General features: G+C 37.9%; 1 long non-coding RNA gene across 8 annotated transcripts in view; it reads left to right on the forward strand.

Annotated features, from left to right (window-relative positions):
- LOC140643019 (uncharacterized) overlaps positions 1 to 15,244 on the forward strand; it is a 160,604-nt gene that overhangs the window by 46,758 nt on the left and 98,602 nt on the right. For 6 of the 8 annotated variants that reach the window (XR_012039396.1, XR_012039401.1, XR_012039399.1 and 3 more), the window contains exon 2: positions 8,325 to 8,498. The exons of 1 other annotated variant lie outside the window; for it this stretch is intronic. This is a non-coding gene — a long non-coding RNA (uncharacterized lncRNA). The remainder of the gene's footprint in view (positions 1 to 8,324; positions 8,499 to 15,244) is intronic. One more of the 8 variants, XR_012039400.1, reaches the window with a different exon arrangement.

Raw genomic sequence — 15,244 nt, forward strand, 5'->3', positions numbered from 1 at the left:
TTGAATGCTCAATGGACTGAACCACTCAGATGTCCCTCAGATCTTGCTTTTAAAGACCGTATTCAGAGGTGTCACTACAAGGCTTTGGGATAGCTTGTTGACCAGAAAGGATTTAGAAGTATCAGTCCATTGCGCCCATAGTTTCCAGCAGATGGATCCATGAGCCTGCAACATTTTGTCAGTGAGAACTTGGCTGGTCTGACAGGAGGAGTGGCTGAAGAGAGAGGGAAGGATGCCTTGGATTTAACTTTGTTATCATTTGTTCCCTTTATATAAGCTCTATAAAAGCCTCAGTTGTAAAAGCCTTGATGTCAAAGTTACTTAAGGGACCTCATTCTATTTCAGGAGACTATGGGAAATGTACATGAATGACATATTTTCTTCATCTTTGTTGTATCCATTCCTAGAACAAGTACGTTTAAGATAATACAAGCTCGGGGCATTGAATTGAGATACTACTGTTTTCTAGTTTCTTCCCTATTTATGTCACCTTGGGGTCCAACAAGAGAGGGCAAGCATTTTCAAAGTTTTTCAAGATCTTTAACACCTCTCCTAGGTCACTTTTCTCATTTCTTAAAAATACAGCCATAAATAGCTCTTTTAATACTATAAATCCTACCTCCTCCTGCTAACTTCCTGCTTTTACTCAGGAAAATAAAGCATTCTCTTCCTTACAATATAAAATCCTTAGTACTTTAATCCACTATTTCCCTTTGAGATTTCCAACTAAAATACTTCCTTCTGCACTGAAAGACCTCTGAAGTATATCCATCCCTTCAGTACATTGACAATTTTACTTCCCTATTATATGTTTTCCTTTATTTCATTTTTTTCTTGAAGTAAAATTTACGTAAAATAGAACTAACCATTTTATGAATTTATTTTTTTAAAAATAAATTTATTTTTTATTGGTGTTCAATTTGCCAACATACAGAATAACACCCAGTGCTCATCCTGTTAAGTGCCCGCCACCCAGTCACCCTCACCCCCCGCCCCCCGCCCTCCTCCCCTTCCACCACCCCTAGTTCGTTTCCCAGAGTTAGGAGTCTTCATGTTCTGTCTCCCTTTCTGATATTTCCCACCCATTTCTTCTCCCTTCCCCTCTATTCCCTTTCACTATTATTTATATTCCCCAAATGAATGAGATCATATAATGTTTGTCCTTCTCCGATTGACTTACTTCACTCAGCATAATACCCTCCAGTTCCATCCACATCTAAGCAAATGGTGGGTATTTGTCATTTCTAATGGCTGAGTAAAATTCCATTGTATACATAGACCACACCTTCTTTATCCATTCATCTTTCGATGGACACTGAGGCTCCTTCCACAGTTTGGCTATTGTGGACATTGCTGCTAGAAACATCGGGGTGCAGGTGTCCCGGTTCATTGCATCTGTATCTTTGGGGTAAATCTCCAGCAGTGCAATTGCTGGGTCATAGGGCAGATCTATTTTTAACCCTTTGAGGAACCTTCACACAGTTTTCCAGAGTGGCTGCACCATTTCACATTCCCACCAACAGTGCAAGAGGGTTCCCTTTTCTCCGCATCCTCTCCAACATTTGTGGTTTCCTGCCAGAACTAACCATTTTAAAGTGTACAATTCAGTGGTCTTTAGTACATTCATAATGATGTGCAACCATTACCTCTAGTTATGAAACATTTTCATTACCCCAAAAGGAAACTCTAAGCCCATTAAACAGTCACTCTCTATTCCCTGCTTCCCCACAACTCCTGGTAACCACTAATATGTTTTCTGTCTCTATAGATCCACCTATTCTATGTATTTCATATAAATTTTTTAAATTTAATTTTTAAAAATTTCATTATTATTATTTATTAGAAAAAGTTTTTAGTCATGTGGCTTATTTTTTTGTATATTTTTTAAATTGGAGTTATATTTGCCAACATATAGCATAACACCCAGTGCTCATCCTGTCAAGTGCCCCCCTCAGTGCCTGTCACCCCGTCACCCCATCCCCCCGCTCAACTCCCATTCCACTACCCAGAGTTAGGAGTCTCTCATGTTCTGTCTCCCTCACTAATATTTCCTACTCATTTTCTTTCCTTTCCCCTATAATCCTTTCACTATTTTTTTATATTCCCCAAATGAATGAAGCCATATAATGTTTGTCCTTCTCCGATTGACTTACTTCACTCAGCAGAATACCCTCCAGTTCCATCCACGTTGAAGCAAATGGTGGGTATTCATCATTTCTAATGGTTAATATCCCATTGTATATATAGACCACATCTTTATCCATTCATCTTTTGATGGACACCAAGGCTCCTTCCACAGTTTAGCTATTGTGGACATGCTGCTATAAACATTGGGGGTGCAGGTGTCCTGCATTTCACTGCATCTGTGTCTTTGGGATAAGTCCCCAGCAGTGCAATTCCTCTTTGAGGAACCTCCACACAGTTTTCCAGAGTGGCTGCACCAGTTCATATTCCCACCAACAGTGCAAGAGGGTTCCCCTTTCTCCACATCCTTGTTTCCCATCTTAATTTTCACCATTCTCACTGGTGTGAGGTGGTATCTCATTGTGGTTTTGATTTGTATTTCCCTGATGGCAAGGGATGCAGAGCATTTTTTCATGTGCTTGTTGGCCATGTCTGTGTCTTCCTCTCTGATACTTCTGTTCATGTCTTTTGCCCGTTTCATGATTGGATTGTTTGTTTCTTTGCTGTCAAGTTTAATAAGTTCTTTATGGATCTTGGATACTAGCCCTTTATCTGATATGTCATTGCAAATATCGTCTCCTATTCTGTAGGTTGTCTTTTAGTTTTGTTGACTGTTTCTTTTGCTGTGCCGAAGCTTTTTTTGATCCCGAGTGCCAGGATTGAGTCTTGCATCGGGCTCCCTGCAGGGACCCTGCCTCTCCCTCTGTCTGTGTCTGTGCCTCTCTCTCTCTGTCTCTCATGAATAAATAAATAAATAAAATCCTTTTTAAAAAATATTTAGCTCTTCTATTTAGGTCTTTGATGTATTTTGAGTATATTTTTATATGTGGTGTCAGGTAAGGTTTTTAAATTTATTTTTATGTCATGATAAATTTGAAATCTTTACTGTTAACAAATAATGACAGGAAAGGATGATTATTGATATTGCAATTAATTTTTGTGAAAAGTTTAGACTTTAAAAGTAGTTTAGGAGTTTTACCAGGAGAATTTTATGTATATAAAGCAATCTTATAAAACACAAATCTGGAATTTTAGCACTATAATTTTATTAATTAATTTATTTTGGAGAAAAAGAGAAAGTATGTGTGCACATGTGGGGGTGGTGGGGGAGGGACAGGGACAAGCAGACTCTAAGCATTGAACATGGAGCCTGAGATAGGGCTAGATCTCATGACCCTGAGATGACAACCCCTGAGATCAGGACCCTGAGATCAGGACTTGAGTCAAAATCAAGAGTTGGATGTTTACCTGACTGTGCCACCCAGGCTTTCCTATTTTGATAGTTTTTTGAAGTGACTGCTTAAATACCCCCATTCACCAGGAAGAACTTTCAAAGTATATATTTAAGAACAGATAATATATAATTTTCTAAGATCTTTATGTTCAGAGGTCTTGAATCTTAAATGTATTGAATGAATGATAATTATAATAATAGCTAAATTTATAGCACAGTAGACTTAAAGAACTTTTTATAATTTTAATCTCACTGTAGCATTTTATAAACATATACTTAATATGAATTATTGTCTATGTCTTATGTAAGGGGAGGTAGGTTTCAGATATTGACCAACTTGACCAAAATGTCATAATTAATAGGGAATGAAACCAAGGACTTATACTTGAAATTTTTGGCTCTAAACTTTAAGCTATTGGAACTACCCTACCCTTTGCCATGGAATGTTAGATATCCTCAACATATTAATAGGTGTTGTTTGGGAAAAAAAATTCAAAGCTATAAACAATTTTGCTTCTAAAATTACATATATATGTATATATGAAAAACTGAGCAGCATGTGTATAGTTATTTTCATGCAACAAGTTCCCATTATGTAATGGTTTGCCTCAGAGCAGCAAGATGTTGAATGAGTGATGTACGAGTGAAACAAGTTATGTCCTTTGTGTAAAACAAAGATATATTCAACAGTAAGTGTTAAACTTCCATATGTGTTCTGTCAAGTAATTTGGAAGAAGACTGAACCACGGGATGCTGCCTGTCACCTCCTTCACATCCTCCAAAAGGTAGAGAATGTGGTGCTGGTCTTGGGCCTCCTAACATCTGTTCATGAGAGACACAGAAGAGAAACAGGGCCATGAGTTTCATCAAGAATCACAGTGAAAGTAGAATTCACAAGGAAGTGGAAAACGTACTACCCTAATTGTTTATGTTTTTGTTTTTTTCATTCAAGAATGTAGAATTCCTTTATAGTTTTTAGGGAAGAATTCTACATATTAAGATATTTGATGGCGTGTGTGAGAATTGACTTACAGTAGAAGGCAGATACATTCCCTTTCTTTTCCCAGAAAAAAACTTTCAAAACATTCCTCCCAGGTGATGCTTTATTCTTTTTCTGGAATGGTTAATAAGGCATTGAAATATCCTTGGAATTTCTTGCCGTATGTATTACCTGGGAATGATGAAAAGAGGGAAACCAAAACAAGATGAAAATCATATGGAAGGGAAAATGCTAGCAATTTTAGCATTTGTTTGGCAATTGTTTAGATATATAGGTGGATCAAATTTTTTTTTAAAGATTTATTTATTCATGAGAAACACAGAGAGAGAGAGAGGCAGAGGGAGAAGCAGGCTCCATTCAGGGAGCCCAACGCGGGACTCAATCCCAGGACTCCAGGATCAAGCCCTGAGCCAAAGGCAGATGCTCAACCGCTGAGCCACCCAGGTGTCCCTAGGTGGATTGAATGTTATAGCTTATAATGGGCTGAAATGATTTTTAGAGATAATTTTCCTGTGATCATGGCTTTGTGAAAGGCGAAAAGGATTTAACACAGTAAGGTAGATTCAGTGTATTTGCTAGACAAACTCTTTCAAGTATAACATTCTATGGAAAATGTCTCCAACATTATGTCCTTAGTTTGTGGATGGTATATTTCAGAGGAAAAGATGATATAGTTTTTTCCATAAGCATTTATTTTACCGAATGGGAGTAAGATTATGATTTTCATTGAAAATCCAATATTTTCTTTATAAGTTTTACATTCTTAAAGAGTTAAAGGGGTTGAAATTGGCCTCTTTAGGATTTGGGTGGTTGGGCAGGCCTTAAGGTGGCTGCAGTCCCTGGACTGGTCACCTCTAGTTGGGCAATTATTCAGTGTTCTGGTGGCCAGAGTGGAATTCAGGCTGACAATGTGCTCTAGAAATGGTTGAATAGTAAACCTGAGTCTCTGACAATTTTGTGGTGTATTATTACTGGCTCTGTATTGACTCCTCTACAAATGTCTTTTACATGAATGGGAAATAAACTTTTAGCTTGTTTATTTCACTGTTTTATTGGGGGACACTCTGATACCAGCTGAATTTAATTCTAATGAATGCAGATGATAACATTTACATTTGTTCTGTAAACATAATTAAGTCTGCTTTGTCAATGGCAGCGGTTCTCAAACTTTGCTGCATTGAAGAAATTTTTTATTACTGAAACAAGTAGGGAAAGTAATGATATCCTAACTTATTGATTGGATCTATTTTGAGCAATATTTAGACAGTAATAATTTTTTAAAAAGATTTTATTTATTTGTTCATGAGAGACACAGAAAGAGGCAGAGACACAGACAGAGGGAGAAGCAGGGTCCCTTCAAGGAGCCCAAAGTCGGACTCGATCCCAGATGTCGGGATCACGCTGTGAGTCCAAGGCAGATGCTCAACTGCTGAGCCACCCAGTTGTCCCTACACAGTAATAATTTTGTAAATATTGGATCTCCTCCACCCCCCCAACCAGTGTTTAAATGTATAGACTGGTAGTTTTCAACTCTGGCTGTCCATTAGAATTAGCTGGAGAGCTTTTAATAATTTTTGTGCCCAGGCTGTCCCCCAGAGCATTGTCCGGATCTCCGACGGAAGTCTTTTGACTTTTTGTTTTATCTTAAACTGATTATTTCCTAAGCTTGTTGCTCTTCTTGTGTTTTCTTCTCACAAAACTTCTGGGTTAGTTTCATTGTTTCTTGAATATTATGACTTTATTTTTCTTTTAACTTCTTTGTTTCTTCTTAATTTCTTTTTAAAATTTTTTAGCCTACATACTTAAATAATTTTCCACAAAGACAGTGTAGAAATAGGAATGCTTGTTCCCTCAAAAACGTCTTTAGGTTACTTTCACAAAGAATTCTAGGTTCAAAATAATTATCACTCATAATTTTATTATTATTATTTTTTTTTAAAAAGATTATTTATTGGGATCCCTGGGTGGCACAACGGTCTGGCGCCTGCCTTTGGCCCAGGGCGCGATCCTGGAGACCCGGGATTGAATCCCACGTCGGGCTCCCGGTGCATGGAGCCTGCTTCTCCTTCTGCCTATGTCTCAGCCTCTCTCTCTCTCTCTGTGACTATCATAAATAATTTAAAAAAAAAAAGATTATTTATTTATGATAGACATATATATATATATAGAGAGAAAGTAATGTCTTTCTGTGTCTCTCATGAATAAATTTTTTTTATTTATCATCACCAATATTTATTTTTTAAAATAATAACCAGCCTAATGAAAATAGTGATATCTCATTTAGGTTTTGATTTGCATTTATGTATTTATTTGTGTGCTAATTGTCCATTTGTAGAAACACCTATTCAAGTCCTTTGCTCATGTTAAAAATCAGGTCATTTTCTTTTTTGTTTTTGAGTTTTAGGAGTTTTCCATGAATTCCAAGTATCAATTTCTTGTGTGATTTCTAGATGATTTGCAAATATTTTCACCTATTCCAGAAGTTGTCTTTTCACTCTGTTGATAATATTCTTTGATGAGCAGAAATTTCTAAGTTTGTTGTAGTCCCATTTGTCTATTTTCCTTTTATTGCTCCAGTTTTGGTACATAACGAGGAAATCATTCCTAATTCAATTTCATGAAGCTTTTCCTCTCTGTTCTCTTCTGAGAATTTTATAGATATTTTTTGTCTCACATTTAGGTCCTTTATTCATTTTTTAAAGCAATGTAAAGAGTGTCCTTTTTTTAAATTTTAAGATTTTATTATTTATTTGAGAGAGAGAGAAAGAGACAGTGAGAGACAGAGAGAAGGGGCAGGGAAAGGGGCAGAGGAAAGGGAGAAGCAGAGTCCCCACTAAGCAGGGAGGTAGACATGGGGCTCGATCTCATGACCCGAGGATCATGACCTGAGCCAAAGGCAGATGTTTAATGGACCAATCACCCAGGTGGTCCAGATGCTTCAGTTTTTATTTAAGTTTTAGTTACTTAATGTATAGTATAATACTATGCTATACTATAGTACTATACTATAATACTATACTATAGTATAATACTAGTTTCAGGGATAGAATTTAGTGATTCATCACTTACATATAATACCCAGTGCTTATCACAAGTGCACTCCTTAATACTCATTACCTATTTAGTCCATCCCTCCTCTCCTCCGGCAACCCTCAGTTTCTTTTCTATAGTTAAGAGTCTCTATGGTTTACCTCCCTCTCATTCCCCCATCTTTCCCTATGCTCATCTGTTTTATTTCTTAAATTTTACATATGATGGAAATCATGATATTTGTCTTTCTCTGATTTATTTTGCTTAGCATGATAAACTCTAGCTCCATCTATGTCATTGCAAACGGCAAGATTTCATCCTTCTTGATGACTGAGTAATATTCTCTCTCTTCTTTATCTATTCATCTGTTGATGGACATTTGGGCTCCTTCCATAATTTAGCTATTGTTGATAATGCTGCTATAAACATCAGGGTACACGTACCCCCTTGAGTCAGTATTTTTGTATCCTTTGGGTAAATACCTAGTAGTTCCATTGCTGGGTTGTAAGGTACCTCTATTGCTAACTTTTTGAGGAACCTCCGTACTGTTTTCCAGAGTGGCTTCATTAGTTTGCATTCCCAAGTGCAAGAGAATTCCTTTTTATCCACATCCTTGCCAACATCTTTTGTTTCCTGTGTTGTTAATTTTAGCTATCCTGACTGGAGGTGATATCTCACTGTGGTTTGGTTGGTATTTCCCTGTGGATGAGTGATGTTGAGCATCTTTTCATGTGTCTGTTGGTCATTTGTATGTCTTCTTTGGAAAAATGTCTATTCATGTCTTCTGTCCATTTCTCGATTGAATTATTTGTTTTAGGGGTGTTGAGTTGGTAAGTTCTTTTTTTTTAAAGGATTTTATTTATTTATTCATGAGAGACACAGAGAGAAGGCAGAGACACAGGCAGAGGAAGAAGCAGGCTCCTTGCAGGGAGCCCAATGTGGGACTCAATCCTGGAACTCTGGGATCACACCGTGAGCCAAAGTCAGACGCTTAACTGCTGAGCCATCTTGGCATCTATGTTCAACCACTGAACCACCCAGGCATCCCTGGTAAGTTCTTTATAGATTTTGGATATTAAACCTTTATCAGATATGTCATTTGTAAATATCTTCTCCCATTCTGTCAGTTGCCTTTTAGTTTTGTTGATTGTTTCCTTTGCTATACAGAAATTTTTTTTTTTAATCTTCATGAAGTCTCAATAGTTCAGTATTGCTTTGTTTCCCTTGCCTCTGGAGACATGTATAGTGAGAAGTTTCTATGGCTGAGGTCTCCTCTGGGATTTTGATGGATTCCTGTCTCACATTTAGGTCTTTCATTCATTTTGAATTTGTTTTTGTGTATGGTGTAAGAAAGTGGTCCAGTTTCATTCTTTTGCATATTGTTGTCTAGTTTCCCAACATCATTTATTGAAGAGGCTGTCTTTTTTCCATTGGAGTCTTTCCTGCTTTGTCAAAGATTAATTGGCCAGATAGTTTTGGGTCCATTTCTGGTCATTCTGTCTGTTCCATTGATCTATATATCTGTTTTTGTTCATACTGTCTTGATGACTACAACTTCATAATGTATCTTGAAGTCCAGAATGTGATGTCTCCAGCTTTCCTTTTCCTTTTCAAGATTGCTTTGACTATTCAGGATCTTTCATGGTTACATACAAATTTTAGGATTGTTTGTTCTAGGTCTGTGAAAAGGGCTAGTGGTACTGTGATAGAGATTGCATTAAATGTGTAGTGTTTGGGGGCAGAATGGACATTTTAACAATATTTTTTATTCCAGTGAGCATGGAATATTTTTCCATTCTCTGTGGCCTCTTTAATTTCTTTTGTAAGTGTTCTACGGTTTTCAGAGTATAGATATTTTACTTTTTTGGTTAGGTTTATTTCTAGGTATCTTATAGTTTTTGGTGTAAATGGGATTGATTCCTTGATTTCTCTTTCTGTTGCTTCATCATTTGGTGTATAGGAATGCAATAGATTTCTGTATGTTGACTTTGTATCCTGTGACTTTGCTAAATTTGTGTGTCAGTTCTAGCAATTTTTTGCGTGAAGTCCTTTAAGTTTTCTACATAGAATAGCATGTCTACATAGAGTATTATGTGAGTAGTGAAAGTTTAATCTCTTCCTTGCTGATTTGGATGCCTTTTATTTTTTTGTTCTTCTTGTCTGATTGCTGACTCTTGTCTCTATGTGTATTTTTTTTATTTCCTCATAAGCCCATTGGCTGTTTAGTAGCATATTGTTTAGTTTCCAGGTGTCTGTATTTTTTTCCAGTTTTTTCTTGTGATGAATTTTTAGTTTCTTATTTTTTAATATTTATGTATGTATGTATGTATGTATGTATTTATTTATTTTTTAATGTTTCTTTTTTTAAAGATTTTATTTATTCGAGAGAGAGAGAGAGAAAGAGAGAGAGAGAGAGAGAGGCAGAGACACAGGCAGAGGGAGAAGCAGGTTCCATGCAGAGAGCCTGATGTGGGACTTGATCCCAGGTCTCCAGGATCACGCCCTGGGCTGAAGGTGGCACTAAATCGCTGAGCCACCCGGGCTGCCCGAATTTTTAGTTTCATACAGTGTAGTCAGAAAATATGTGTGATATGATTTCAGTCTCCTTAAATTTATTAGGACTCATTTTGTGGTCTAATATGCAAACTATTTCTTCATAAGACTCTGAGTTACCATCTAGTATCCTTTCATTTCACCATGCAGAACAGATCTAATGGTGACAAGCTCCCTCAGCTTTTGTTTTTCTGGGAATACCTTAACTTCTCCCTCAGTTTTGAAGGATGGTTTTCCTGGCTATAGGATTCTTGGTTGACGTTTTTTTTTTTTTTTTTTCCCTTTTAGCAGTTTGAATGTATTAACCCACATCATTCTGGCCTCTGAAGTTTCTCATTAGAAATCTACTTTTTTAAAAATAAAGGATTCTATTTATTTATTCATGAGACACACACACACACACACACACACACACACACACACACACAGATGCAGAGAGACAGGCAGAGGGATAAGCAGGCTCTACCAGGGAGCCCAACGTGGGACTTGATCTTGGGTCTCCAGGATCAGGCCCTGGGCTGGAGGCAGCTTTAAACCACTGAGCAACCTGGGTGGCCTGAATCTTTGTATGCTTTCTGATTGTCTGGTTAAAAACTGGACATTTGAATCTAATAATGTGAAAACTTTGGCAATTAGATTCTTCCTTTTTCCAAGGGTGTGATTTTTTTTTTGTTGCTGCCTTTATTGTTTTTTTTTTTTTTTTTTAATTGTTGTAGGCTGTCTTTTTGCCAAAATTCTTCCTAAGATGTAAACTTAAGATATTCTCAAGTCTTTTCAGAGCCTGTGCCTTTCCCTGGACATACATGACCACTTTAAAATTTTTCCTGTATATGTAGTCACTTTTGAATGTCCCAGTCTCTAAGATTTGAGTTTTGAAAAGAGACAAAGAGGAAAATGAAGAGAGAAAAAGGGTACCAGCCTTTTATTTATTTTTTAATTTTTAAATAAAAAAAAGATCTTATTTATTTATTCATGAGAGACACACACACACAGAGGCAGAGACATAGGCAAAGGGAGAGGCAGGCTCCATGCAAGGAGCCTGATGTGGGACTCCATCTGGGGACTCCGGGATCATGCCCTGAGCTGGAAGGCAGACGCTCAACTGCTGAGCCACCCAGGCGTCCTGGGTACCAGCCCTGTAAATCTCATGGAAACCACTTTATCTAGAGAAGGAGGGGTTTGCAACAGTAAGGGGAGCTGCAGTAACAAAGGCTATCTGCCTCTTTTCTCCAATTTGATCATTAGTAGCAATCAGTCATAACGGTCACAATCAGTCACAACAGATGCCTAATATTTGAAGGTGAGGATCTTTTTGGCTCACTTCGGCTCCCCTAACAAACTGTGCATTTGTTTCAGGAACATGTGTACAGTTGCTTGTCATGGTGCTGGGGGCAGCTGCTACTGTACCAAGAGCTGAAATAGGCCAAAATTAATGCAACTTACAGTTCAACCATTTCCCTTAAGTTGCAGGTCTTTAATGGACTCCAGAATTCCAAAATGGTTATATTAGAGACATTTTGCGAGGGCAATTGTCCAGTGGGGGCAACAAATTCCTTGTGCTTTCTACTGTTCCATCTTCCCAGATGCAAGATACATTTTTTTGTTGTTGTTGTTGTTGGCAGTTTTTTATTTTCTGACTTTCTGAAATATATCACCTGAATGTGTGTGTGTGTGTGTGTGTGTGTGTGTGTATGTATGTGTGTGTGTTTATTATCCCTGTCTTCGGATCTGCAAGCTTTCTGCTGAGAAAATCCCTGATAGTCTTATAATACTTTTTCTGGTACGTAATGAGGCACTTTTCTCTTTCTACTGTCAAAATTCTCCCTTTGTGACTTTTTATAGCTTGATCATAATTGTAGTGGTGTAGATCTCTTTGAGTCTATTTTATTTTATTTTAAAACGTATTTATTTATTTTTTTAGAAAGAGAGAGCACAAGTGGGTGGAAGGACAGAGGGAGAGAATCTTTCTTTTTAAAAATAAATTTATTTTTTATTGGTGTTCAATTTACCAACATACAGAATAACACCCAGTGCTCATCCCGTCAAGTGCCCCCCTCAGTGCCCGTCACCCATTGACCCCCACCCCCCGCCCTCCTCCCCTTCCACCACCCCTGAGTTCATTTCCCAGAGTTAGGAGTCTTTATGTTCTGTCTCCCTTTCTGATATTTCCCACACATTTCTTCTCCCTTCCCTTATATTCCCTTTCACTATTATTTATATTCCCCAAATGAATGAGAACATACACTGTCCTTCTCCGATTGACTTACTTCACTCAGCATTATACCCTCCAGTTCCATCCACGTTGAAGCAAATGGTGGGTATTTGTCGTTTCTAATGGCTGAGGAATATTCCATTGTATACATAAACCACACCTTCTTTATCCATTCATCTTTTGATGGACACCGAGGCTCCTTCCACAGTTTGGCTATTGTGGACATTGCTGCTATAAACACCGGGGTGCAGGTGTCCCGGCGTTTCATTGCATCTGAATCTTTGGGGTAAATCCCCAACAGTGCAATTGCTGGGTCATAGGGCAGGTCTATTTTTAACTCTTTGAGGAACCTCCACACAGTTTTCCTGAGTGGCTGCACCATTTCACATTCCCACCAACAGTGTAAGAGGGTTAGAAGGAGAGAATCTTAAGCTGACTCCCCACTAAGCACAGAGTCTGATATGGGGGCTTGATCTCACAACCCATGAGATCAGGACCTGAGCTGACAGCAAGAGTTGGATGCCTAACTGACTGAGTCACCCAGGCATACCTCTTTGAGTTTATTTTAGTGAGAATTTGTTGAGATTCTTGAATTTGTCTTTTTTTTTTTTAAGATTTTATCTATTTATTCATGAGAGACAGAGAGAGAGAGAGAGAGGCAGAGACACAGGCAGAGGGAGAAGTAGGCTCCATGCAAGGAGCCTGATGCGGGACTCAATCCCAGGTCTCCAGGATCACACCGGGGCTGCAGGCGGCGCTAAACCGCTGCGCCACCAGGGCTTCCCTTGAATTTGTCTTTTTATTACTCTCCTAAGATTTGGGAAGTTTTCAGCTGTTCTTTTTTCAAATAACCTCTCTCCTTTTTTTTTTTTTTTCTTTCTATTCTTCTGAGACTTCTTCTTCTTCTTTTTTTTTTTTTAATAATTTTAGGATGATTTTTTTTTTTTTTTTTATGATAGAGAGAGAGAGAGGGAGAGGGAGATAAAGAGAAGCAGAGGGAGAAGCAGGCTCCATGCACCGGGAGCCCGACGTGGGATTGGATCCTAGGTCTCCAGGATCGTGCCCTGGGCCAAAGGCAGGCGCCAAACCGCTGAGCCACCCAGGGATCCCTCTTCTGAGACTTTTATATTGTTCTTGAATATCTCTCATGAATCCCTTAAGCTTTTTTTGCTTTTCTTCATACTTTTTTCTTTTTGCTCTTCTGACTCATTTTTGTTAAGTTCACTGATTATTTCTTCTGTTTAAGTTCTTTTTAATCGTTTTTTTTTTAAAAAAACTAATAGTTTCTATATCTTTGTTAATATTCTTATTTTATTCATGCCATGTTTTCCTGACTTCATTTAGTTGGCTGTGTGTGTGTGTGTGTGTGTGTGTGTGTGTGTTTTAGCTCATTGATCATCTTTAAGATGGTTATTTTGAGTTCTTTGACCAGTAATTCATAGATATCTGGTTTTTTTAGGACTTACTTCTGGAGATTTATTGTGTTTCTTTGATTGGCCATGTTTCTTTATTTATTTATTTTTTTTTAATTTTTTTTTTTTATTTATTTATGATAGTCACACACACACAGAGAGAGAGAGAGAGAGAGAGAGAGAGAGAGAGAGAGAGAGAGAAGCAGGCTCCATGCACCGGGAGCCTGACGTGGGATTCGATCCTGGATCTCCAGGATCGCGCCCTGGGCCAAAGGCAGACGCCAAACCGCTGCGCCACCCAGGGATCCCTCTTTATTTTTTTTTATGCCTTATGATCTCATGTTGAGATTTAGGTATCTGTAAAAACTGTCACTTCTCCTAGTTATTATAGATTTACTCTGTATAAGGGAAGGTCTCTATCAATCAGTCTAGTTAAAAATTCTGGGGATCTCTCACGCTTTTTCTGGGAATAAGACTTCTCTGCCTTGTTTCTCAGTTAAAGTGGTTTGTCTTTTTTTTTTTTTTTTAATTAAGGACTTGTAACCTCTTGCTTACCTTGGTATCTTTCATAATGTAACCTCTCTGATGCTGTGGTAGGTTGTTCTCAGCATCCTTCAATCTGGCTTTCAAAGTATATTACCTTTATCATTAGTTCTTTGAGTCTGGAGAGATAGAAACCATTTACTTTCTAATTTACTATTTTATTGTGGTGTTTTTAATCCCAGGGTGAGTTTTTATTTCTCTAACACAGGATTTAAGTTTGAATTGGTGTGAAATGCTTTTTTCTTTCTTTCTTTCTTTCTTTTTTTCTTTCTTTCTTTCTTTCTTTCTTTCTTTCTTTCTTTCTTTCTTTCTTTCTTCTTTCTTTCCTTTTATTATTATTATTATTATTATTGTTATTATTATTATTTTTAAAAATTTATTTATGATAGACATAGAGAGAGAGAGAGAGAGAGAGAGAGGCAGAGACACAGGCAGAGGGAGAAGCAGGCTCCATGCTGGGAGCCTGATGTGGGACTCGATCCCGGGACTCCAGGATCGCACCCTGGGCCAAAGGCAGGCGCTAAACCGCTGAGCCACCCAGGGATCCCCTCATTATTATTATTTTTAAGAGGGTTCCCTGCTGGGCTGAGATCAAGAGTTGGATGCTTAACTGACTGAGCCACCCACGGTCTGCTGAAATGTACTTATTTTTAAATTGTTTTTCTATTGGTACTTTACTAATAGACAGGAGCCAGGTAGCAATAGGATTCATTCCCACCAAATTTTTTTTTTAAGATTTAATTAATTAATTAATTAATTAATTAATTCATAGAGACAGAGCCAGAGAGAGAGAGAGGCAGAGGCACAGGCAGAGGGAGAAGCAGGCTCCATGCTGGGAACCTGACGTGGGACTCGATCCAGAGTCTCCAGGATCAGGCCCTGGGCTGCAGCCAGCGCTAAACCCCTGCGCCACCGGGGCTGCCCCACCAAATTATCTCTTACTGTTGCTAAGAATATGTGTTCTTTTTAATGTTTTACATAGAATTATAATACTGATTTTTTTGAGCTGTTTCACTTCTTACATCTCTATACATGCAGTTTGATTTTCTCTAATATTTTCTTGAGTTCAAACCTAA

This window comes from Canis lupus, chromosome 11 (genome assembly GCF_048164855.1).
Source record: "Canis lupus baileyi chromosome 11, mCanLup2.hap1, whole genome shotgun sequence".
In the NCBI taxonomy this organism is placed as follows: domain Eukaryota; kingdom Metazoa; phylum Chordata; class Mammalia; order Carnivora; family Canidae; genus Canis; species Canis lupus.